The sequence below is a fragment of the Tursiops truncatus genome, chromosome 15 (genome assembly GCF_011762595.2).
Source record: "Tursiops truncatus isolate mTurTru1 chromosome 15, mTurTru1.mat.Y, whole genome shotgun sequence".
In the NCBI taxonomy this organism is placed as follows: domain Eukaryota; kingdom Metazoa; phylum Chordata; class Mammalia; order Artiodactyla; family Delphinidae; genus Tursiops; species Tursiops truncatus.
In genome coordinates this window covers 61,796,775-61,818,505 of record NC_047048.1, presented here as the reverse complement: position 1 = coordinate 61,818,505, position 21,731 = coordinate 61,796,775, and the positions used below count along the sequence as shown (strand labels likewise).

General features: G+C 40.7%; 1 protein-coding gene across 2 annotated transcripts in view; it reads right to left on the bottom strand.

Moving 5' to 3' along the window:
• Positions 1-21,731, bottom strand: part of LOC109552655 (agouti-signaling protein) — a 196,710-nt gene that overhangs the window by 72,140 nt on the left and 102,839 nt on the right. Inside the window, exons 8-10 of one of the 2 annotated variants that reach the window (XM_073792897.1) lie at positions 16,742-16,815; positions 15,275-15,356; positions 13,903-14,142 (exon numbers count right to left, since the gene is read on the bottom strand). The gene's annotated coding sequence lies outside the window, so the exon portion shown is untranslated. Of the gene's footprint in view, positions 1-13,902; positions 14,143-15,274; positions 15,357-16,741; positions 16,816-21,731 lie in introns of those variants that run through there. The other variant, XR_012326272.1, reaches the window with a different exon arrangement.

Below are 21,731 nucleotides of genomic sequence, written 5' to 3'. Positions count from 1 at the left end.
AGTAAAGTTGCAGGATACAAAATTAATACACAGAGATCTGTTGAGTTTCTACACACTAATAACTATCTATCAGAAAGAGAAATTAAGAAAACAATCCCATTTATGGTTTTATCAAAAAGAATAAAATACTCAGGAATAAATTTAACCAAGCAGGTGAAAGACCTGTATTCTGAAATCTATAAGACACTGAGGGAGGAAATTGAAGACAACACAAATAAATGGAAAGATACACCATGCTCATGAATTTGAATAATTAATTGTTAAAATATCCATACTACCCAAAGTGATCTACAGATTCAATGCAATCCTTATCAAAATACCAATGGCATTTTTCATAGAACTAGAACAAATAATTCTAAAATTTGTATGAATCATGAAAGATCCTGAATAGCCAAAGCAATCTGAGAAAGAAGAACGAAGCTGGAGGTATCAAGGTCCCTGATTTCAGACTATACTACAAAGCTATAGCAATCAAAACACTATGGTACTGGCACAAAAACAGACACATATATCAATGGTAGAGAATAGAGAGCCCAGAAATAAATCCATACTTATATGGTCAATTAATCTATGACAAAGGAGGCAAGAATATACAATGGGGAAAAGACAGCTTCTTCAATAAATGGTGTTGGAAAACTGGACAGCTACATGCAAAAGAATCAAACTGGACCATTTTCTTACACCATATACAAAAATAAATTCAAAATGGATTAAAGACTTACCTGAAATCATAAACCTCCTAGAAGAAAACACAGGTAGTGAACTCTTTGACACTGGTCTTAGTAATACTTTTCTTGGATCTGTTTCCTCAGGCAAGGAGAACAAAAGCAAAAATAAACAAATGAGACTACAACAAACTAATAAGCTTTTGCACTGCAAAGGAAACTTTCAACAAAGCAAAAAGGCAGCCTACTGAATGGGAGAAGATATTTGCAAACAGTATATCTGATAAGGGGTTAATATTCAAAATATACAAAAGACTCATACAACTCAAAAAAAAAAAAAAACAATTAAAATATGGTCAGAGGACCTGAATAGACATTTTTCCAAAGAAGACATACAGATGACCAACAGATACATGAAAAGATGCTCAACATCACTAATCATCAAGGAAATGGAAATCAAAACTGATGAAATACCTCTCACCTGTCAGAATCACTATCATCAAAAAGACAACGGGGGGACCTTCAAGATGACGGAGGAGTAAGACATGAAGATCACTTTCCTCCCCACAAATACATCAAAAATACATCTGTATGTGGAACAACTCCTACAGAACACCTACTGAACGCTGGCAGAAGACATCAGATTTCACAAAAGGCAAGAAAATCCCCATGTACTTGGGTAGGGCAAAAGAAAAAAGAAAAAACAGACAAAATAGGGATGGGACCTGCACCTCTGGGAGGGAGCTGTGAAGAAGGAAAAGTTTTCACACACTAGGAAGACCCTTCACTGGTGGAGACAGAGGGTGGGCGGGAGGGGAAGCTTTGGAGCCACAGAGGAGAGCACAGCAACAGGGGTGCAGAGGGCAAAGCGAAGAGATTCCCCCACAGAGGATTGGTGCCGACCAGCACTCACCAGCCTGAGAGGCTTGTCTGCTCACCCACCGGGGCGGCTGGTGGCTGGGAGCTGAGGCTCGGGCTTCAGAGGTCATATCCCAGGGAGAGGACTGGGATTGGCTGTATGAACACAGCCTGAAGGGGGCTAGTGGGCCACTGCTAGCTGGGAGGGAGTCCGGGAAAATGTCTGGACCTGCCTAAGAGGCAAATGACCATTGTTTCGGGGTGCACGAGGGGAGGGGATTCCTTCCCTGTCTGCCCACAGAAGGCAGAGCACCACCTAAATGAGCTCCAGAGATGGGTGCAAGCCATGCCTATCAGCTTGGACCCCAGAGACGGGCATGAAAGGCTAATGCTGCTGCTGCAGCCACCAAGAATCCTGTGTGCAAGCACAGGTCACTCTCCACAGCCCCCCAGGAGCCTGTGCAGCTCGCCACTGCCAGGGTTCCGTGATCCAGGGACAAGTTCTCTGGGAGAACACACGGTGCACCTTAGGTTGTTGCAACATCACGCTGGCCTCTGCCACTGCAGGCTTGCCCCGCATTCCAATTATAACTACTGTACCCCTCCCTCTCCCTGGCCTGAGTGAACCAGAGCCCCCTAGTCAGCTGCTCCTTTAACCCTGTCCTGTCTGGGTGGGAACAGATGCCTGAGGGTGACCTACACACAGAGGTGGAGCCAAAACCAAAGCTGAACCCCAAGAGCTGTGTGAACAAAGAAGAGAAAAGGAAATCTCTCCCAGCAGCCTCAGGAGCAGCAGGTTAAATCCCCACAATCAACTTGATGTACCCTGCATTTGTGGAATAACTGAATAGACAACGAATCACCACAAAATTGAGGTGGTGGACTTTGGGAGCAATTGAAGTCTTGGGGTCTGCTGTCTATGACTGATTTGTTTCTGACTTTTATGTTTATCTTAGTATAGTTTTTAGCACTTGTTATCATTGGTGGATTTGTTTATTGGTTTGGTTGCTCTCTTCTTTTATTATTATTTTTTATTTTAATAATTTTTTTCTTTCTTTTTTTTTTCCCTTTCCTTCTGAGCCATGTGGCTAACAGGGTATTGGTGCTCCAGCCTGGTGTCAGGCCTGAGCCTCTGAGGAGGGAGAGCTGAGTTCAGGACATTGGACCACCAGAGACTTCCCAGCCCCACATAATATCAATCTGTGAGAGCTCTCCCAGAGACCTCTATCTCAACACTAAGACCCAGCTCCACCCAACGGCCAGCAAGCCCTGGTGCTGGTCGCCCAGTGCCAATCAACTAGCAAGACAAGAGCACAACCCCAACCATTAGCAGAGAGCTGGCTAAAATCATACTAAGTTCACAGACACCCCAAAACACATCACCAGACATGGCCCTGCCCACCAAAAAGACAAGATCCAGCCCCACCCACTAGAACACAGGCACCAGTCCCCTCCACCAAGAAACCTACACAACACACTGGACCAACCTCACCCACTGGGGGCAGACACCAAAAACAACGGGAACGGCAAACCTGCAGTCTGCAAAAAGGAGACCCCAAACACAGTAAGTTAAACAAAATGAGACAATAGAGAAATATGCAGCAGATGAAGGAGCAAGGTAAAAACCCACCAGACCAAACAAATGAAGAGGAAATAGGCAGCCTACCTGAAAAATAATTCAGAGTAATAATAGTAAAGATGATCCAAAATCTTGGAAATAGAATGGAGAAAACACAAGAAACATTTAACAAGGACCTAGAAGAACTAAAGAGCAAACAAACAATGATGAACAAAACAATAAATGAAATTAAAAATTCTCTAGAAGGAATCAATAGCAGAATAACTGAGGCAGAAGAATGGAAAAGTGACCTGAAGATAAAATAGCGGAAATAACTGCTGTGGAGCAGAATAAAGAAAAAAGAATGAAAAGAATTGAGGACAGTCTCAGAGACCTCTGGGACAATATTAAATGCACCAACATCTGAATTATAGGGGTCCTAGAAGAAGAAGAGAAAAAGAAAGGGTCTGAGAAAATATTTGAGGAGATTATAGTTGAAAACTTCCCTAACGTGGGAAAGGAAATAGTCAATCAAGTCCAGGAAGCGCAGAGAGTCCCATACAGGATAAATCCAAGGAGAAGCATGCCAAGACACACATTAATCAAACTATCAAAAATTAAATACAAAGAAAAAGTATTAAAAGCAGCAAGGGAAAAGCAACAAATAATATACAAGAGAATCTCCATAAGGTTAACAGTTGATCTTTCAGCAGAAACTCTGCAAGCCAGAAGGGAGTGGCAGGACATATTTAAAATGATGAAAGGGAAGAACCTACAACCAAGATTACTCTACCCAGCAAGGATCTCATTCAGATTCGACAGAGAAATTAAAACCGTTACAGACAAGCAAAAGTTAAGAGAATTCAGCACTACCAAACCAGCTTTACAATAAATACTAAAGGAACTTCTCTAGGCAGGAAACACAAGAGAAGGAAAAGACCTACAAAAACAAACCCAAAACAATTAAGAAAATGGTAATAGGAACATACATATCAATAATTACCTAAATGTAAATGGATTAAATGCTCCAACCAAAAGACTGGCTGAATGGATACAAAAGTAAGACCTGTATATGTGTTGTCTACAAGAGACCCACTTCAGACCTAGGGACACATAGAGACTGAAAGTGAAGAGGTGGAAAAAGATATTCTATGCAGGGCTTCCCTGGTGGCACAGTGGTTGAGAGTCCGCCTGCCGATGCAGGGGACATGGGTTTGTGTCCCGGTCCGGGAAGATCCCACATGCCACGGAGCGGCTAGGCCTGTGAGCCATGGCTGCTGAGCCTGTGCGTCTGGAGCCTGTGCTCCACAATGGGAGAGGCCACAGCAGTGAGAGGCCTACGTAACGCAAAAAAAAAAAAAAAAAAAAAAAAAAATATATTCTATGTAAATGGAAATCAAAAGAATGCTGGAGTAGCAATTCTCATATCAGACAAAATAGACTTTAAAATACAGACTATTACAAGAGACAAAGAAGGACACTACATAATGAGCAAGGGATCAATCCAAGAAGAAGATATAACAATTGTAAATATTTATGCACCCAACATAGGAGCACCTCAATACATAAGGTAAATGTTAACAGCCATAAAAGGGGAAATTGACAGGAACACAATAATAGTAGGGGACTTTAACATCCCACTTTCACCAATGGACAGATCACCCAAAATGAAAATAAATAAGGAAACACAAACTTTAAATGACACATTAGACAAGATGGACTTCATTGATATTTATAGGACATTCCATCCAAAAACAACAGAATACACTGTCTTCTCAAGTGCTCATGGAACTCCAGGATAGATCATATCTTGGGCCACAAATCAAGCCTTGGTAAATTTAAGAACACTGAAATCATATTAAGTATCTTTTCCAACCCCAACGCTATGAGAATAGATATCAATTACAGGAAAAAAACTGTAAAAAATACAAACACATGGAGGCTAAACAATACACTACTAAATAACCAAGATATCATTGAAGAAATCAAAGAGGAAATCAACAAATACCTAGAAACAAATGACAATGAAAACATGATGACCCAAAACCTACGGGATGCAGCAAAAGCAGTTCTAAGAAGGGAAGTTTATAGCTATACAAGCCTACCTCAAGAAATAGGAAATATCTCAAATAAACAACCTAACCTTACACCTAAAACAATTAGAGAAAGAAGAACCAACAAACCCCAAAGTTAGCAGGAGGAAAGAAATCATAACGATCAGATCAGAAAGAAGTGAAAAAGAAATGAAGGAAACAATAGCGAAGATCAATAAAACTAAAAGGTGGTGCTTTGAGAAGATAAACAAAATTGATAAACCATTAGCCAGACTCAACAAGAAAAAAAGGAAGAAGATTCAAATCAACAGAATTAGAAACGAAAAAGAAGTAACAACTAACACTGCAGAAATAAAAGGATCATGAGAGATTACTGCAAGCAACTATATGACAATAAAATGGACAACCTGGATGAAATAGACAAATTCTTAGAAAAGCACAACCTGCCAAGACTGAACAAGGAAGAAATAGAAAATATAAATAGACCAATCACAAGCACTGAAATTGAAACTGTGATTAAAATCTTCTAACAAACAAAAGCCCAGGACCAGATGGCTTCACAGGTGAATTCTATCAAACATTTAGAGAAGCGCTAACACCGACCTTCTCAAACTCTTGCAAACTATAGCAGGAGGAACACTCCCAAACTCATTCTACGAGGCCACCATCACCCTGATACCAAAACCAGATAAAGTTGTCACAAAAAAAGAAAATTACATGCCAATATCACTGATGGACATGGATGCAAAAATCCTGAATAAAATACTAGCAAACAGAATCCAACAGCACATTAAAAGGATCATACACCATGATCAGGTGGGGTTTATCCCAGGAATGAAAGAATTCTTCAATATACACAAATCAATCAATGTGATACACCATATTAACAAACTGAAGGATAAAAACCATATGACAATCTCAATAGATGCAGAAAAAGCTTTCGACAAAATTCAATACCCATTCATGACAAAAACTCTCCAGAAAGTAGGCATAGAGGGAACCTACCTCAACACAATAAAGGCCATATATGACAAACCCACTGCAAACATCATTCTCAATGGTGAAAAACTGAAACCATTTCCTCTAAGATCAAGAAGAAGACAAGGTTGCCCACTCTCACCACTGTTATTCAACATAGTTTTGGAAGTTGTAGCCATGGCAATCAGAGAAGGAAAAGAAGAAGTAAAGCTGTCACTCTTTACAGATGACATGATACTATACATAGAGAATCCTAAAGATGCTACCAGAAAACTACTAGAGCTAATCAATGAATCTGGTAAAGTAGCAGGATACAAAATTAATGCACAGAAATCTCTTGCATTCCTATACACTAATGATGAAAAATCTGAGAGAAATTAAGGAAACACTCTCATTTACCACTGCAACACAAAGAATGAAATACCTAGGAATAAACCTACCTAAGGAAACAAAGACCTGTATAAAGAAAACTATAAGACACTGATGAAAGAAATTAAAGATGATACAAAAAGGTGGAGAGATATACCATGTTCTTGGATTGGAAGAATCAACATTGTGAAAATGACTATACACCAAAGTCAATCTACAGATTCAATGCGATCCCCATCAAACTACCAATGGCATTTTCCACAGAACCAGAACAAAAAATTTCACAATTTGTATGGAAACACAAAAGACCCCAAAAAGGCAAAGCAATCTTAAGAAAGAAAAACAGAGCTGGAAGAATCAGCCTCCCTGACTTTAGACTATACTACAAAGCTACAGTAATCAAGACAGTATGGTACTGGCAGTAAAACAGAAATATAGATCAATGGAACAGGATAGAAAGCCCAGAGATAAACCCATGCACATATGGTCAGCTTCTCTTTGATAAAGGAGACAAGAATATACAGTGGAGAAAAGACAGTCTCTTCAATAAGTGGTGCTGGGAAAACTGGACAGCTACATGTAAAAGAATGAAATTAGAACACTTCCTAACACTGTATACAAAAGTAAACTCAAAATGGATTAAAGACCTAAACCTAAGGCCAGACACTATCAAACTCTTAGAGGAAAACATAGGCAGAGCACTCTATCACATAAATCATAGCAAGATCCTTTTTGACCCACCTCCTAGAGAAATGGAAATAAAAACAAAAATAAACAAATGGGATCTAATGAAACTTAAAGCCTTTTGCAGATCAAAGGAAACCATAAACAAGAGGAAAAGACAACACTCAGATTGGGAGAAAATATTTGCAAACAAAGCAACTGACAAAGGATTAATCTCCAAAATATACAAGCAGCTCATGCAGCTCAATATCAAAAAAACAAACAACCCAATCCAAAAATGGGCAGAAGACCTAAATAGACATTTCTCCAAAGAAGATATACCGATTGCCAACAAAGACCTGAAAGGATGCTTAACATCACTAATCATTAGAGAAATGCAAATGAAAACTACAATGAGGTATCACCTCACACTAGTCAGAATGGCCATCATCAAAAAAAATCTACAAACAATAAATGCTGGAGAGGGTGTGGAGAAAAGGGAACACTCTTGCACTGTTGGTGGGAATGTAAATTGATACAGCCACTATGGAGAACAGTATGGAGGTTCCTTAAAAAACTAAAAATAGAACTACTATATGATCCAGCAATCCCACTACTGGGCATACACGCTGAGAAAATCATAATTCAAAAAGAGACATGTACCACAATGGTCAGTGCAGCACTGTTTACAATAGTCAGGACATGGAAGCAACCTAAGTGTCCCTTGACAGATGAATGGATAAAGAAGGTGTACCACACATATACAATGGAATATTACTCAGCCATAAAAAGAAACGAAATTGAACTATTTGTAATGAGGTGGATGGACCTAGAGTCTGTCATGCAGAGTGAAGTAAGGCAGAAAGAGAAAAACAAATACCGTATGCTAACACATATATATGGAATCTAAAAAAAAAAATGTTTCTGATGAACCTAGTGGCAGGACAGGAATAAAGATGCAGATGTAGAGAATGGACTTGAGGACATGGGGAGGGGGAAGGGTAAACTGGGACAAAGTGAGAGAGTAGCATTGATATATACACTACAAAATGTAAAATAGCTAGTGGTAAGAAGCTGCATAGCACAGGGAGATCAGCTCGGTGCTCTGTGACCACCTAGAGGGGTGGGATAGGGAGGGTGGGAGGCAGATGCAAGAGGAAGGAGATATGGGGATATATGTAGACATTTAGCTGATTCACTTTGTTATACAGAAGAAACTAACACAACATTGTAAAGCAATTATATTCCAATAAAGATGTTAAAAAAAATAAAGCAAAAAAAGACAACAGATAACAATAATTGGTGAGGATGTTGAGAAAAGTGAACCTTTGTGGACTGTTAGTGCAAATATCAATCGGTACAGCCACTATGGGAAATAGTATGGAGGTCCCTCGAAAAATTAAAAATAGAACTACCATATGATCTAGCAATTCCACTTCTGGGTGGAAAACAAAAGGAAACGAACCCACTAAATTGAAACACGTGTGAATAATATATGTTCAGTACAATAATGTTCATTGCAGCAATACTTACGACAGCCAAGCTGTGGAAGCATTCTAAATATCCACTGATATATGAATGGATAAAGAATATGTGGTATATATACACAATGGAATATCATGAACTATAAACAAGAATGAAATCTTGCCATTTGCCACAACATGCCACAACTTACGCTAAGTGAAATAAGTCGGAATGAAAAAGACAAATACCATATGTTTTCACTTACGTGTGGAATCTTAAAAAACAAAACAAACAAAACAAAACAGAAATAGACATAGATACAGAGAACAAACTGTATCAGAAAACAGAGAACAAACTGATTGCCAGAGGGGACAGGTATAGGGTGTTGGGTGAAATAGGTGAAGGAGATTAAGAGGGACAAAATTCCAGTTATAAAATAAATAAGTCACAAGATGTAATATACAGTATAAGAAATATAGTCAATAATACTGTAATATCTTTGTACGGTGACAGATGGTTATTAGACCTATCATGATGATCATTTCATAATGTATTTAAATGTCAAATCACTATGTTGTACACCTGAAACTAACATAATATTGTATGTCAACTATACTTCAATAAATAAATAAATAAAATTTATGTGGAAATGCAGAAGTTCAAGAATAGCCAAGACCTCTTGGGGAAGACCAGAAACATGAAAAACTTATTCTATTATGTATTAAGTCTCATTATAGTAGCTACAGTATTTGACACAGCATGGAATTGGCACAAAGACGAACTAATAGATAGATAGAAAAAGAATGGACATCCCAGAACCAGATTCACATATATTGGTAAATTATAAAAGGAATTGGCAGTCTTTTCAGTACACGATCCTGGGTCAACTGGATATCCATATGGAAGAAAAAAAGGAGACATGACCTTATAGCATATCTTAAAATCAATTCCAGGTGGACAACGTTGTCAGACTACATTGCCACTAGCTATATTTAATTAAATTAATTAAAGGAAATAAAATTTAAAATTCAGTGCAACAGACATACTGGCCACATTTCAAGTACTCAATAGCTGCATCATATTGGCTGTCATATTGGACAGCACAGATAGAGAATAGTTCCATCATTGCAGAAAGTTCTATTGGAGAGCACTATTCTAAAAGAAATTATAGGAGAATATCTTTATGACTTAAGTAGGAAAAAATTTCTTAAACAGAAGTTTTAAAAAAGATGCTAACCATAAAAGAAAAGCTTGAAAAATCCAATTCAATTAATTTTAATTTAAATTAGGAACTCCTTTTCAACAAATAACACTAGAAAGACTATAATGCAAGCCACAGAATAGAATAAGAGCCAGGTTTAGGGTGAGGCAAGTGAGGTGCTAAACTTGGACACAATTTTTAAAGGGGCACCAAAAAAACCCCTCAGTAATCAAAACAAATAAGACATTATGCAATATTTTTAAAAAGCAGAGTTAATTTATAAAAATCCATGATGAGCAAAATGTCATAATTTTAAATAAAGATAGGTATCAGTATTTCTGAGTTTTCCTTTGCCTCAGGCTCCAATATGATTTGACAGCATTGTGGGAAATGATATTTGCAACATGTACACAACAATGTCCATAATATTTAAAGAACACTTATAGATCAATAAAAGTGTCAGACAACCCGACAGAAGAATAGGTTCAAGACCTGAAAGTTATTTCACAAAACAGTATATCCAAATGTCTGATAAATATATTAAAACGTGCTCAACTTCATTAGTCATCAAGGAAATATAAATTAAAATAAAAAAGCATTCCACTACTCTCCCACCAAAATGGCTAAATGTAAAAGACAGACAATACCAAGTGTTGAGGAGAAATCTCAGACATGGCTGGTGGGAGTGTAAAATGATGCAACTAATTTGGAAAAATGGCAGTATCTCTTAAAGCAGAACTCACACGTCCCATAATTCAGCAATTCCATTTCTAGATATACCCAATAGAAATGCATTCATATGTTCAGCAAAAAACTGTTCATAAATGTTCCTAATAGAACTGTTCATAATAGTCCCCAACTGGAAACAACCTAAATGTCCATCAATAAGGCAATGGATAAATAAATTGCGGTATATGAATTCATGAAATATTATAGAGCAATGAAAATAAAATATTACTACATGTAGGAATTCCCTAGCGGTCCAGTGGTTAGCACTCTACCCTTTCACTGCAGGGGGCAAAGAGTTCAATCCCTGGTCGGGGAACTAAGATCCCACAAGCCGCGTGGTGCAGCCAAAAAACAACAACAAAAAAACCAACCAAACAAACAAAAAAAACCCAAAAAACCCCAAAATATTACTACATGCAATAACATAACTGAATCTTACAAACATAATATTAAGCAAAGGAAGTCACACATCAAAGTATATACACACATACATAAACCCTCAAACAGGCAAAACTTGATTATGGTGTTAGAAGTCAGGTTAGTGGTTGCCCTTGGGAAGAAAGGGACTTAAAGAGGGCATGAGGGGGTTCTGGGTACTGGTAATGTCCTATTTCTAGATCTAGGTTTAGGTTTCCTGGGTGTGTTTATGTGGTGAAAATTCGTCAAGTTGAAGGTTTTTTTGTCTAATAGAAACAGAAAAACTTTCAATAACAACTTTACTTAAAAGAAAATAAAAGTGTGTCCAGACCATTCAGGATCCCAGCGAAGAGGGAGATCAAGATTTTAAAAATTAAGTAATCAAGTGACAAAGTCAGCTGTCACAACTGTCTCCCTCTGACCCCACTCCCTCTCCCCTAGCTAAGGCAGATACTTTCAGCTTTCATCTTATCCACAAGTAGGGGAAGCTAGTCTTTGTCTTCCCATTTTATGCACGGAAAGATGGCTGCCCTGAGCAGGTCAATGACTAGATTAAGGCCTCACAGGCTGTTAGAAGTAGATGCAGGACTAGAAACTGGTCTCCTAATTCCTATTCCTGAGCTTTGTGCACCAGGGCCTGCTGCACCTGTGAATCAGGTCACCTGACCACACCGAAGCTCTAATCCGTGAATGCCTTCACTAGGGTCCAGTGAATTTTTCTCTGCGTCCCTAACTTACAGTGATGCTAAGGATGGGGATGGCCTCCTAATTTATTTCACAGTTGAACTAACTTAAAGCAGATACCTAGTCAGTCATCACTGTATACGCTTCTCTGGAAGCAAATGTCAAAGGGTGCAACTACAGGACACAAGGAGGCAATTTTAAATAACCACTTTTCCCTCTTCTAAAAGTCCAATTACTGACTGTATTGAATGAGGCCTGATGGCACTTGAGAGCAGAACAAACCAAGGAAAGAGTGAAACACATGGGATACTGTCTGCAGTGACTATTTCTAAACAAATGAAAGAGTCACACTTCTCATCTTTTAAATAAGATTTAAATTGTGGTTTTAGAATGTTTTGAATTTAGTACTTTTGCTCCAAGCTGATTCTTCTTAAAAACACCTGAATATAAAGAAAGAATCTGTAAGCATGGGTTTCGGGAACAGATGTAGACAGAACTGGTGTCTGTCTAGCAGGCAATTTGTGGCTGTGTCCTATCTGTGCGCAGGCCATGAGAAGGGCTTATGGACCTCTCCCCCACTGCAATGACCCCATTTGTCTTCTTTTTCCTCAAGAGAGCTGCCTTTTGAGCAAATGCAGACCTCTAGGAGATCTAAGGACTACTTTGGCCCCAAGACCCAGCTGCATAGTTATTCAAATTGGATACAGACTTTAGCTTTACAGTTCTTTCCAATTTTCTCCCCAAAATCTGAATAAATGTTCCCTACCCAACTGAAGTCAGTTTTCTCTCAAGCCATGATCTATGTCTTTGTGCACATTCTCCCTGAACTATATTCTTTCTTATGTCAATCAAAGATGACGCTCTGCTACCCTCCACCATCCCCCAACCCCAACACATACACCGACATCTGATCTTTTTGGTTTCTATTTTCTATTTCTCTTCTGTAATAGCTCTTCTCTCTTTTTGACTAGTGTCCTGGCTCTTTTGTCCAACTTTGAACACTTGGGCTCCTTTGCTTCCTCATGCTGGACTGTAACTGCATCTTTGCTAGAATGCTTACCCATATGTAGAAGTGCTTGGAAGAGAGAAAGATTCATGGTGTAACCGAAAGATGGCAAGTTTATGTTATTTTAACTTTTGATAATCCTTCAGACTGTCTTGAAGAACCAGAAACAGCCCTTTCCCAGATTGCATTCCAACCCCGAGCCACTTACACAAAATGAGGCTTACTGCACTAGACAGTAAAACCCCCAATTAAAATAATTGTCTTGAATTGCGTTATATATTTCCTTATATCCTTGAATATTCTCAGGGCTCCAAAGCAATTGAATCTGGTATGTGGTTTCCTAGACCCACAAGTCTATTTTTCAAAGCCTCAAGCTAAGAGAGACTGAAACCAGACACTTCAACCACAATTTACTTCTTTTGAGGTAAAGATTGGTCTCCTTTCTACATCTGTCTGACAGGATGTTTGGGTGACCAAATCAAAAGGCTATAATGATCCCTCCATTCCTGCTAATTACCTTTGCATGGGGCCATCCTGCTGAGGGTCATGCCCAGAATGAAGCCATCAGTGTCAGTGCCCCGATCCTTAATGAGATCCCTGTGGTTTAAGCAGAGCAGATGCAGACACATGCCCTACCTTCAACATGAGTGACAGTCTTTTCCTGCATTTTCAGAGCAGTTTGACCAAAGGAACTATTGTAACTTCATGCTTCCAGCGTATGGTTTCATTTCTCCCTGGATTTGTTCTTCATATTATCTGTGTTGTCGGTTCATTGCAACATGGCTGCTCCCTCCACGAAGGTTCTTCTCCTTTCCTACACGTATGTCAATAGAGCTCTGCATTTTGGTACAGTGAAAGGCACAAACCTGCAGGCTTCTCTTCTCTGGTACTATATCAGGTAACTGTACACAAGGCATGGGCAAGGGCCGGCTGCGTTTACAATAATTTGGGTGCTCAGATATAGGAAAATTCACACCCGAATAAGAAACTGTGATTACGAAACTTCTATTAGTGGAATGTACCAGGCAAAAATAATTTAGACACCGAGGGCTTGGGGAAGTTTTTACTATAGAAGAAACAAACAAAGTAGAAGAAAATGAGGAAGAGGAAGGAGGGGAGAGAAAGGAAAAAGAAGAGGAAGAAAAAGAGAAGAAGAAATTGAGCTCACAGATATCATACTAAGCATAGATATCGCACTGTACCAAAACACCCGCTGAGAAAGAGAAAGAGATTTCTTCTTCCCACACTGGGCTCACCTCGCGCTCTACAGGATACTGTTCCGGCAATCGTCAGTAGCAGCTTTCTGTGGTCAATAATAGATAACTCCAGATCAAAAGAAGGGTTCTGAAATCAAGATGTCGTTTTTTAGATCGATGGGCTCTCCAAGTGGAATCCAGGGATCTCTGGTGGATTGGCAAAGATTCTTCCAATTGTTCTGTGGGTTGGGTCAGTATGCAAGGCACAGAAGTATGTTGGGTGGTTTGTTTTTTTTCCCTCTGAAACAATATTTTCCGCTGTGGATTTCAATCAAAACTTAAAAGCATCAAAACAAACATGTTTAAAGGGAGCTACAAATAATCACAGGGATTCAGCAAAAACAGCTCAAAAGTGGTTTTTTGTTTGTTTGTTTGCTGGCTTGTTTAGTAAATAGGTGAGACACTCTTGTTTTGCTCAAATAGTCTAAGGACTAAAAATTTTGAGACTCAACAGTCCAGATGAAAAGATGAACCTTGCAAAGCACCCGTCTTCGAGGGGAAGAAAGTCAGGTCCTTTCTCCTCTGAGTTTCCCATTTCCCAGTGTCATTTAGTTCCTGGTCCTCTCTCTCTGTACTGCTTTCTAGCTCAGTGCCCACAGTTCTGAAGTCAGAAGCAGCCATTGCCAAGGAGAGCCCTTCTCTGCTGCCATGGCTATCTTTGCTCAGGTTTCTCTTCCAGGGAGCGGGAGCTCAGGTGTGGGGTAAAGGAGGTGTCAATTGCAGCTGCAGCTTGGGAAGGTCTGTATTTCCTCATCCCAGTCCCACAGCAAGAGTTAACCCCAGGAGAGCCTGGGCTGCTGGAGGGGAGTTTTGTGAGCTATCTAATGACCCAATCGTTACCCATATATTGTAGCACAACAAAACTGTCAGGCCATCTAGGCTGCTCAGATGCCATGAGATAAAATTTAGTACTTATGTCTACGTCTGCCTTTCTGTCTCTAACAGAGCAATGTGTACATTCAGCTATTTTTTGGACCAATTTGCACAGTCATGGTTTCTTAGAAGAATTTCAAAACGGATGCGCTGCCTATACTGCAGGTAAACAGTGTGGGAGCCGTAAATTAGAATGGACTCAGAGGCCTGTAATTGGATTTTGCTGAAGTATTTGCAACACCATTTACCTATTCAGATAATTCTGTCACATGTACAAAGTGCTCTCAGATAACTCAGATGTCACCCTTAATTACTCAGATGCTGTTAGCCCTCTCAATCCTTTGGTGCAGACCCACTCAAGAATAAAGGAAGCAATGTTCTCACCTTGCTTGATAAGGTGAAAAGAACTTGTTCGCTCTTCGAATGTGATTGAAAAAAAAAAGAAAGAAAGAAAGAGGAAAAAACCAGTCCCAACATCTGAATGGAATTTATTACATACCTCTCTGGGACCCCCTGGTTCTTGAATGTTTCAGCTAAGGATTCCCTCTTCCAAAGTCTGCAGAAGCTCAAGGACCCGCAGCCTGTCAGAGAATGATACTTTGTTGCCAGTTACTGCAAGTTGGTTTAAATATGCTGTCAAGATGCTGTAGCTGTGATCAAACCCCTGGCAGGGGGAGGCGGGGCAGAACGTGCCACGTAAGCATGCTCCCGTGTTTCTGTGTGGACACCCAGTGGGAAGGATAGTTGCCACTTTTGGAGAAACTGAAGGTTCTCTACTGTATTACATGATATGCCAGCACTAGAATCTGCCTCATGCAGGTAAAGTCCACAAACTTACTCATGTCTTGAGGAGATCTATGTTTGGTTCCTATTATGGCTAATGTTTCTGGATTCCTTGGGTATCAAGAAAGAGGATCAGAGTATCAGAAGACCTGGTTTCAGCTCCGACTGCCGCTTACAAGCTCTAGGATTTTAAACTAATGTATCTGCTTTCTCTGAGCTTCGGTTTATCAGTACCATGGGTAAATAATATCCTCAATGGAGGTACTGGGGAATGAATTGAGATAATGATATGCAAAGTGCCTGGTGGTGTTCCACACACGTGAACTGTGTGTGAATCTGGGGGAGCACATTTTGGCAAACGACGACTCAGCCTTGAAAGAGGAAGACCCCATAATTATAATGGGAGCCCAGGGAAGGGCTTCAGTGACTGCTAATACCCTGATTTACTGCAACTTTTTGGAGGATATTTGTTCTTAAGTTGAAATGGCAGAACACGCACTGAACTGGAAGTTAGGCAATCAGTGTTCTAGTCTTGACTCTAGTAACAACAAAGCTAGATGAGTTTGGGCAAGTCATCTAATCTCTTTGTGTTTGTATGTATAATAGTGAGAGTCATACTTTCCCTTTCCAAAGTTTAGCATTATTGTGATGCTTAAATAAGATAGGGTCTATACAAAAATATATAGAACATATTAAAATATAATTAATTTTGGTCAAAAGCTTCAAAACAATCCTATCAACCTATCAATGCCTAACACATTCTGGCACATGCGTCTGATACTTAATCCTATTTCTGTGACTGATAAGAATGAGTTATAACTGGCAATGTCCTCACTGAATTCACCCAAATAGCCAGTCCCTTGCGTTCTGTGTATAGCCCTTGAGGGGCAATGAGAAATAACATCAGGAAAGGAGCAAAGGCTGAACTCCAGCTTTTCTAAATTTCCTGCAAATGCATGGTTGGAGCTTCTAGAATGAGGGCTATGTCTTTTGTGGCTAGAATTGAGGGTCCTCTTTGAAGCCAAAGGGCTTCAGGAGATTGCTCCCTGTTTTGATTTAAGCATATAGTGGAGCAGGTCAGGAGGTCTGGGAGGCAGGGACAGTATCATCTTTGCAACTTTTTGAAGCTTAAGACAAAATCCCACCCTTAAATCCCTGATCACGCAACCTTGTAAACACTTACTTTCAACAGTAGCCAAGAAGGAGAACCATTCTCTCTATGAGATTTTTCATTTCCCTTCCCATCCAAGAAAATACCTGCAGAAGAAAGTTAGGAAAACTCATGTTTATTTGTTTTTGTTTTATTGTTTGCTTTTGCTTTTTCTTCCACGACCCAGCAGACTGCAGATCTGCCCTGGGTGAACAGATTATGGGAGAGGTTTATGGAGCAGGCTCTCAACCCTGAGGCACTGAGGCTCTATTCCTTTCTTATAGTAAAAGGTTACCTGGAATGTTCATCCCATTTATGGGTCAGCCTGGGCCCTAAAACAAAGCCAGCTGCCCCAAACTCTTCTGCATGGACATGGAGACTTGTGGACATAGAGCTTTTCCCACAAATGCTGCCTTTTACAGGAAGCCACTGAAGTGATGGGCTGGGGTTGGGGAGCAGGGAGGCAGCAGGTGGACAGTGAGAATTAGGATTCAATTTTTCCTTGGATGCCTTGGCCTTGGTCTGCAAAGCAGAAGACACTGTGAGGTATCCCAGTTCCAGGCATGCAGCACCTCCTCCCCAAAACTTGTTTAGTGTCCTTAAACAATCCCCACTCACGTAGCAGTAAGAACAGGAACGCACTGGAACTAACAGAAGCCCTGGCATTTAAAGTCCTACAGCAGATCCAAATCCAGGCTTCCACATTAGAACCATGCAGTTTATCCTTTTAGAAGGAGTCATTAGCATGAATTTCGTTTTAATGCTTATGGATTCTATCTACCTCAGGAGCACCTTGGAAAAATCTAAGATAAATCTAAAAATCTAAGAAAAATCTTAGAGAACCTGTATCTAGTTAGATTCACAGTAAACAACTAGATAAAGGGCTGCTAGTTTAATATTTTTAAGGTGTGGGGTATGTCAGTTCATTAGAGATAAGAGTAAGTTGGGACAGTTTTCGTTTGGGGGGCATCTGGTCAGGAGGCCTTTAGGGGACCAGGATGTTCCAGGGAGTGGATAATCTCATTCTCTGGCCTTTATTGTTTGAAATTCTACCAATCTGGGTCTGAAGAGAGTGGAAATGGGCTATGAGTTCAAGGACAGGAGGGCCTTTAGGTAGGGGGGCCATACTTGTGAGTACAGGGCTGCCAGGATTGGGATAGGCACAACCCTCTTCTTCCCAAAACTTGTTTCCTGGCTGGCCCTCCTTCCTCTAGTTTTTCAGGCCCTGTGATCTTTACTGCAAAGCAAACCATGTGGTTTTGATTCTGGCTCCTGGCTTACTGAGAGTGTTTCATGTCTCCAGCGACAGGAAGCCCTCCAGCCTCTTTAAGCAGCTGCTCTGGTATCTAAGAGAGGAGGCCAGCTCTTTTGGACTCCCTCACCAGCTGGGCATGGCAGCTCAGTGGAGGGCAACACACAGTGTGGAGAAAGGATAACAAGAATGGCTGTAGGGGTGAGGAGACACTCCTGGGATTCACAGAAGTGGACTCCAGGCTCTCCCACTTGTGTGTATCTGTCCAAAGAACTGACTTTTTCCCCTTAATGCTGCCCCTGGGTTTCCATTTGAGTATTCCTGGAGAAGGAAGAGCAGCACCTAGTCCTTCTGGAAGTGATAGGGGAGGGAAGTCCCTTAAAAGGGACCACACAAAGCATCTAATCCCATGGATTGGTGCTTCAGTCAAATGAACTTCTGGTGAGTTTCAATGGGATTCACTGGAAGAAAATTCTGTGATTTGAGTGGTAGGGACAGTGGAGGTTAAGGGAAGTCAATCACTTCTCAGAAGGGATTGAAGCTACTCTATTGCGAAAGGGATGACGGTATACTGACAGGCTAATGAAAGTCTTGAAGCAATCATTTTGTTTATTTATATAATGCTTTATAATTTTCAGTCATTTCATCTTGTCTCTAGGCCTGTGCTCTTGATGACCTTTCCACTTGAAATTTTTTTCTGCAGATCTCCATATGGCTTTCTCCTTCGTATCCTCCAGATTTCAGTGTTTCCTTGTCAGAGAGGGCTCACCCGACTAATGTCTCTTCACTCCCTATCACATCACTTTATTTCCTTTCTATAACTCAACATTATTTGAAATTATTTTGTTCATTTACTTGTTTTGGTCCAGTTATTCAACCATAATGTAAGCTCCATGAAAGTATCCCATCTATCTTGTTCACTGCTGTATCCTCAACGCCTAGAATAGTGCATGCAGAACAGCAGGTATTCAATAAATATGTGCTGAATGAGTGGAGTGGGTTGGGAGAGCTAGCCAAGAAAATCTAGGTAAAACTGGGATGAGATGCATATGGTCAGAAAGAACAGAAATGATCAGGAGAGGACATTGAGACCAGTAATCAAAATTTCCTGAGAAGTGGAAATAGAAAATGAAAATAAAAGAACCACATTTTGCCTGATGTGTTGCAACTTTCATCAAATGCAACAAATGTTTGTTAAGTACTCCTACTCCTAGGTGGCAAGCATTACGCTAAGAGCTGTGAATACAAAGATGAATGAAGTCATAGGATGAGGAGAATGAATGAAGAGGAGGGGGAGAGGAAGTAACCTCAGGAGTTGCTCTTTCAAGCCATTCACTGAGTTCACCGATAAAGAGACACGTAAAAAACAGCTACATGAAAATGGGACAGAGACTATCAGGAGTGTCAGTGCACTTCAATAAGGGGAACATATTAGTGGAAACTACAGAGCAGATGATATTTTATTTGGGCCTGAAGATAAGTAAAGAGTTCATCAGGCAGAGAGGAAGAAAAAAGTACTCCAGGCAAGGAAACAACATGAGCAAAGGCACGGAGGCATGAAAGTACTTATGCTTCGAAAACAGCAAGCAGACCAAATTGTTCCCTGTGACAAGAGTATAGTGTACATGGGGGAATGACTAGACGTGAGGCTAGAAACAGATGAAATGAAGTGGTGAAGGGCTGGCCTTATTATGGGCCACACTAAAGAATGTGATCTTAATCAAATCAGAACAACCTAGATTTTGTGAAATTCTTGGATCCTCATATGACCCCTGATTAATAGTGGTATGTTAGCAAATTCTCTCCATCTATAAAAAAAATCAATCAAAGGACTCTTGGCTTGATGCTCAGATGTCTCATTGTACAATACCTTACAGGTGTGACCTCAATACAGTCCAGCTGAGGGTCTGGGAGAAATGCTAGCCCAGGATGCTGGGCTCCCCCACTCTCACCCAAGGTCAGGCTGAGACGCTGGTGTCCCACCAAGGGTCTCATCTAGCTAGGCTCAGGCTATATCCTGTGAATGAACTACGAGGGCTCTAGGTAGCTCTGCAAGGGGCAGATGCCAATGGACAAGCTAGGGTGAAACAAGCAAGGTATGCATCTAAGGTGCAAAATTTAAGGGGGTGTCAAAAATCTCAGTCATCAAAATAAGGATATTTTAATTAAATATTAAAAAATAAAAATGTATACAAAAAAATCAGTAATCAAGATTGCTCTCTTCTGTTATTCCATTATCCAGTTCATTATTCAATGGTTAGATGTGGTCTTGGGGTAATTCTCTCATAGGTTCTTCAAACTCCTTCCAGAGATCAGGCCTAAATGAGGCCAGCCCCAGCGAATTGGAACGTGGGAGTACCAGCTCCATCCTCCCTAGTCAATCTGGGACCTACACAGAAGATGGGGGAGCCTAAGTTTGCTGCTTACTTTCAACCTGAAGCACTCCCCAGTCTGAAGCTGGAACATTATCAGTGTGGATCTCTACCTGCAGTATGGCCTACTGCCTCTTCCTGGAGAGGCTCCCTACTCTGGGAACAAAGTATGAGATAAGCAGTGCTTTAGTGTTTGACAGGCTAACCTGCTTGAGGAATTAACTTGCCTTATTTTCTGTGGTGTCAGCCATTTCTGTTCTTTGTGAAAGAATGAACTATTCCTATCTTCTACACTCGCCATCCCAAAAGAGTAACTGAGGGCCTTTTGTTCTGGAGATCAGGGCTTCATTCGCCTCAGAAAAGAAAAATAAAAGAAATCAACAGGCTTTTGTTTTTGAAATCAGCCCAGGTCTCAGAGGGGATACAGCTGTTTTGTCTGAGACAAAGAAGGGCTCTTAGGATTAGAGGAGGGCAGAGGAGAGAGAATGTCCTGAGCCTGGCTCTGAAAGGGATGGTGGTAAGGGGCACTGCAGTCTCCTTGAGCAGCCAGGTCCTGCTCCCACTCTCCTACAGACCCCTGGCACAGTAGGACCTTGAATGGGGATGACTTTGTGCTCAAAGAGGTGACCAAAGGCACTGCTATTATGGAGCCTCAGCAGAGGTCTCTATGCCCCAGTTAGGCCTAGAGAAAGGGTCCTAGAACAGACAGTTGTCACGGGCAAAGAGCTCCAAAGGCGGCAGGCACTAACTGAGAGACATTTCTGAAATACCTGCGAGCTCCTGAAAAGAGGACCAAGATTGGATTTTCCACCCATTGGTGGATGGGAGCCAAGGATATTTAATTTAGATAACTACAGAAATATGACATATTCACAACCTGTGTGTCATGGAACAGTGTTTAATGCCAGCCTTCACATTTTCCTTTAAAGTATTTAGGTTTCCTGGCTCAAAGAACCCCCCAGCTTGATTTGTTTAACCCTGCCTCTCAGGAGTTGGAGGCTAGAAGTGTTCCAGGATACGGGTATGGGCATGCATGCTGCTCTGTGAGTGTGCCTCACACCTGAGCACCTATTCCGGTCAGCCTCATGTCAACTCAGTAGGAGCCTGAGTCAAAGTGGGAGGAAAGGGAACTAGGCCGAGTGGCACACAGACTGGGACTGCTCAGCGCTGGGACTCCCTAAGCCTTACTGTGAAGTCCATCCACAAGTCTGCACTGCCCCCAGGTGGCCACATCAGAGCTCTGGTTTGGGGAGAAGAATATCTGAGCTGTGTGTGTCTCAGTGGAACTCTTTGGAGACCCAGTAGTGGGGAGACAAGGGGAGAAGCCAAGACACTCGATCATCAAATTGGGTACTGGAACGTTTAAGGAATGCCTTTCTTCAATATCACTATGTAATTT